At 42.4% G+C, this 5,735-nt stretch overlaps 1 pseudogene; it reads left to right on the forward strand.

Moving 5' to 3' along the window:
* The first annotated feature begins 404 nt into the window (after window positions 1-404).
* On the forward strand, window positions 405-522 carry LOC113832512 (annotated as a pseudogene).
* The last annotated feature ends 5,213 nt before the right edge of the window (window positions 523-5,735 follow it).

Consider the following 5,735-nt stretch of genomic DNA (forward strand, 5'->3'; position numbering starts at 1 on the left):
TGATTGTGATTATTCTGATGAGAATTTTTAAAACGAAAGATATGTGCCTGTTTCTATTATCACTTGGAAGTTAAATATGAGTAAGAAGGAAGGTTCTGAGGAAGAGTAACCATAAAGTCCAAGGATAAACTGGGCCAAGTGTTGAAATACAGCATCAAGCAATGTAATGAAAACAGTGTTATCCTGTGGGTGAGAAGACAGCCATAGCGCAAAAATAGAGTGCTTGTGTCTAACCAATACATGTGCTTCCTGGTTAATATGCATATACAATAAGACAGCATTTCAAATCATTGGAAAATAATTAAAATTATATTAGCTACTAAGTGCTGTTGGAACAATTGTTAACCACACAGAAAAGCAAATTAATCACAATTTCATATATTTTTAAAAAGATTTTGTTTTGTCTACTATCAAGTAAGTCAACCAGTTCCTTTCCTCATGGGGCCTTGTGTGTAAAGGCCATGATGAGTGCATTCATCCTGTTGCCTACAGGAGTTGCCCCAAGGGATGTTGGAGACAGTTTTCTGGTGGATATCTCTGATCTCAGTGCTGTCCCCAGTCTAGCATCTAGACAGGTAGGTATACCTGATGCCTTTGGGAAGCCCCAGGCAGTGACCAGGACTCACAAGGGTCAGGTCATCCTGTCCATCTGCACAAGCTGCAGGATAAGGGCTGAGGTACTATTCACATTCCCTGGATACCTCAAAGAACTGGGGCTTCACCAAGTCTAATGCAGATGAATTTAAAGACATGGTAGCTGAGAAGCAGCTCATCCTTGATGGCTGTTTGGTCAAATATATCCCCAGTGTGGTCCCCTGGACAAGTGGCAGGCTCTGCATTCCTGATGTCTTCAAATTTTTAAAAATTTTTATTTATGTATATGTGTGCATATCTATGTGCTATAATAGCACTCTTAAACTTGCTCTTCCTGACTCACTGAGATTTTGTATCCTTTTACCATGTCTCCCCAGCTCTCACTAACCACCGAAACCCCAGCACAGTCCATTTTACCTTTCATTCCTATGATCCAACATGCTTATGAAAAATATGGTTAACATAATCAACCATCATGAAAATGTAGATTCAAATATGGTGACGTGACATCTCACAACTGTTAGGACAGTTGTCATGGAAAAAACAAAAGATGCCATTGAGACGGCTCAGCGGCCAAAGACTCCTGCCACCAACACGAATGGACTGAATTCTGTCCCCAGGTCCCACATCATGGAAGGTGGGAACTGACTCCTGAAAGTTGTCCTCTGGCCCCTACATTCACACTATGGCACACACACTTCTGCACACACAGACATGGCATACCACATCTCACCACACATAGCAAGTTTGAATGAGCATTTGGAGGGAAAGGGAAAGCTTACACATTGTTGATGGGAATATAAGTTAGTCCACCCATTCAGAACAGCAATAGACAATCACTTGCCTCAGCAATTCATCTGTCTGGCATATATCCAAAGGAGATAAAAGCAGTATGTCTAATAAACACTGCCATGTTCATGAAAACACTGTTCACAGTGGTTTATTAAAAATAGTTTTAATAAACAAAAGTTTACTAAAACACTGTCTACTGTTCACAATGAGTCAACTATAGTGTCCACTGGTGGTGAGATGGATAATGTCAATGTGATGCGTGTGTGTGTGTGTGTGTGTGTGTGTGTGTGTGTGTCCAGTGAAATGCTATCCAGTCATAAAAAGGAAACAGTCCTGTCATGTGTGGCAGCACAAATGAATTGGCATACCACCGTGTTACATGGAAAAGAACAAGCACAGAAAGACAATGACAATGATTTCATTTGTCCATGGAAGCTCAAAGAACTATGCACATTTTAAAATGCATTGGCCATTCCAACTAGAATTCTCAGATTATAAAGCCCTCTGACTAGAAGTAAGTGCCAGGAGAGGGTTCCTGATTATTAAAGGATGGGTATGGAGAAAAGAATGCATCTTTTCACTGTATCCCCTAGTATAACTTGAGTTTTGAGTATGTGTGTGAATTGTTTTCTCAAATAAATAAAAATCGGCTTAAAATATATCCAATTAGAAGCAACAGAAAGCATTGTTTTTTTCAGTCTCCAAATGAGATACCTGTACTGGAAAAGATTAGAGCTGGGGAACAGAACAGGGAGGGCAGTGTTTCAGGCTTTGGCACTGATTTATCTGGGAAAAGGAAGTCACCAACAGTTGGTTTTGATTACATAAAAAGCTCTGCAGCAGAAAACACTGATGGCCAGCTGTAGTTTGTCTCTGCTGAGTCTGCAGCAAGGAGTAATTAGGGCAGAAGGACTGGAGTTAGGACAAGTAGCACGGTGAAGTGTTCTGCACTGTTAGTCTTGATCAGGGCTGGAATACTAGGTCACTGGACCATGTTGTTTGGGGGTTGTTGCTTCATGTGCTCTTCTTTATCTTATCTGTGTGTTAACCAAACACGCAGAGGCCTCTGAGGTTACTCCAGGCCACCAAGAATGAGAAGGGTGTCAGGTCACTGTGGGGGCTGCAGGGATGGGCTGGCCTGCTCTCATATCTGAGGCACCACTGAGCACCACAGTCTTCAAGTAGTTGGCATAGTGATGACAGGGAGTCACCACAGAGCTTAGCCCAGGGAAGCCTGTCTAGGTGCAGGTGCATTTAGAATGGACTCTCCAGATGTGTCTAGAGGTAAATCTCAACCCTCACTGCATGAGTGGGACAAACCGCTGGGTTGTCTTTGAAAAGAGGGAAAGGAGTAAAGGCAAAGTTGGCAGGCATGAGCAAGAAGGCAAAGTGGATTAACTCCCTGGTGCTTTCCCTGTCAAAACACTGAAGAGACAAAGACTTTAATTTACCGTTAGGTTCTCTGAAAGGAGTGTTTCCTATTTCCCTGCCCCTTGGCTTGAGTTTTTTTTTTTTTTTTTCCAGAGTCTTCTAGTCCCAAGTGTACCAGCACATTGTATTCCTGCTTCAGGACTCTGGAAAAGACTTCCCATGGCTGGGTGGGGGTGGACTTCTGCAGCCCTCAGATGGTTGAGGACAATATGGACCCCTCCCTTTTGCCAGAAGCTCAAGCTATGGCTTAAGAGGTGAAAGTGCCTTGGGGAAAATAAATATTGTTCAGTTGCTGTGGAACTTGTTATTTCTCAACTTAACAAATGATCCTTTGCCTAGTAACAAAAAGGTTTTGAGGCACCTTAAAAATATAAATGGTTCTGCAATAAAGAGATTGGTGGAACGAAAACTTGACAGCAACTCCTGCCATGAACACGGCAAACAGGACATCAGGGAGCCATGTCCTTAGGAAAAGTGAGCCAGAACTCAGCTCTAGTTTCTCAAAGCCAAGACAGCTGAATTGCAATGCCCCCAGGGAGGGCACTTACCCATGTGGGTTGTGAAAGTGACCAAAGGCAGACCTACTTCTGGGAATTGGAATTGTCTGGAAGGGAGACCTCCTTTCCAGACACAACAAGGAAGCTCACTTCTAACCTCCAGAATCCAAACTCAGGAACGGACTCTGGCTCCTCCACTCTAAACTTGACCTTTGAACCTCATCCAGGATGTGCATTAGAAGGAGAGCTAGCCCAAGAGAACAGTATGAAGTGGAGTTGCGTGGGGTTGGCTGTCAATTGTTGTTGGTGACTCATCACATTACTCTGCGCCTCATGGTGTCATTCTTACTGCTCTATAGCTTTCCAAAGCACCGATCTAAAGGTAATTCTTCACCCATCCGGTTGGAGCCATGCCCCAGCAGAATAGCATAACTACATCACAGATTTCTCCTCCCACCAGGGATGGTTTTCAACCTACAAGTGAAATGAAGAGCTGCGAAGAGCTACAAGGGGAAATAGATTGGGTGTTCAAAGGCACAGGTTTTCTTCTTGCCCCTTCTGGTGTCCATCAGCAGCAGAGAGAGCAGGAAATACTTCATCTATATGTGATACATTTTCTATATATGAGACTAACTCCTATGAACAGCACTAACCCCCTCCCCAGGATCATTCAGATAGGATTGTAATGGAGAGGAAGAAAAGCTGATGACCCAAGAAACCATGACTTTGGTACCAAGTGGACCTGGGCTCTGTTTAAAGCAAGCTGGTCACTTTCCCAAAACATTTTAAGATCTGTGAAAGCCTTTCTATTTCTATATGTAAGAATCCCAACCTAACCACAAAATAAAAATATGATACAGTAAGTCCTCAATCTACAGTAACGATTTTATTTGGAAATATATTCTATGTTTTTAGTTAATTAACAATTGGTTCCCATTTGGTTTATTTAGGAAATGGGGGTCTAACCTAAAATCGTGTTTAAATGTAATGGAGGTTTTGTTTGTTTGTCTGTTTGTAATAGTCATTTCAAGGAAGTTGCTCTGGCTGTCCTGGAACTCACTATGTAGACCAGACTGACTTCAAACTCAGAGATTCATCTGTCTCTGCCTCTTGAGTGCTGGGATTAAAGGTATTTGCCATTACTCCCAGCCTTTGATTTGGGTATTTTAATAGATTATCTTTTATTAATTCTTCAACAGTTTCATACTTGTAAAAATTACATCTTGGTCACATCCATCCACCAGAACTATCACCTCCCACTCCACCAAAGTGCTCCCAAACCCCCTTTTGTCCTTTCCCTTTTATTGTAATATAATAGTTTTATACATATTCCTTCTCACTTTTAAAGATTAGATTTTTAGGATAGCAGACAAGGAAGGTAATGGGTTTCATTATGAAATTTTTATACACATATACAATTACGGGTTTTTTTTTTCATCCCCTTCCTCCACCCCACCTCAGCCTTCTCTCTCCCCATATAGCCATCCCTGTCTGACCTTTCCTTCTATGTACTGACGTGGCATATTTACCAGAGAAGACCACTTGCGTTGGGACCCAGCCCCCACAGGGTCTCTAAGAGTTGTTTTCCAGCATAACCACCAGTACCTCCTGTTTTCCTGACCTCACTCCACTAGGATCAATATCCTGTTGTGAACCCTTTGACCTGGGGTTTTTGTAAGTTTGTATATAAGGCTGCTCCACAATAAAGGAGAGAGACATTGTCTCAGAAAGTGAACCAGGTGTCATGTGGCTCATCCAAATCTCCAGGCCTTCGCCCAATACTCGAACTTAGTAGTGGCCAAGAGCAGCCACACACTTGAACACAGGTTCCAACCAATGGAAAGTCTTTATTAGCCAGTCAATAACTACACCGGGTGTTTTGGACCCAAGTGCAGTGTGCAGTTCTGAGTTGACACATGCTAGTTAGCAAGAACAGTTATCCAAAGTAAAACTACAGAAGTTATAAAAAGCAAGGTTAGTACATTTAGGGATTTCCCAGGATTAAGAACTTCGATGGATTAGGTCTTTGTTCTTCTTTTGGCAGGTGGTGCTACATGCCAGGTTTCAAGGCCTGAATGGTACTTCCATCATGACATCTGTGGTGCTGCGGTCTGGGGACCTGTCACACTGACTTTCCTCTCCAAGTCCTGGATTGAGTCACCTACTTCATTATATACTCTGTGAGGTCACTGATCATTTTTACTAGCACATTTTTCAAATCTTCACCCAGGATTTCCTGCTTTTCTGGAACCTGCCTACCTGATGTCTCCACTAACATATTTGTGAATGTTCATAACTATGACTACCCTAGGACTATAAAAGACCATCATTCAGGGTCACAAATCCATGTTCTCCGGAGTAGTTGTTCATGTTTGGCTCAGAATAAATGTTCACTTATTCCTACGGGAGCAAGAGCTGTGC

Source organism: Cricetulus griseus (genome assembly GCF_003668045.3).
Source record: "Cricetulus griseus strain 17A/GY chromosome 1 unlocalized genomic scaffold, alternate assembly CriGri-PICRH-1.0 chr1_0, whole genome shotgun sequence".
Taxonomy (NCBI): Eukaryota; Metazoa; Chordata; class Mammalia; order Rodentia; family Cricetidae; genus Cricetulus; species Cricetulus griseus.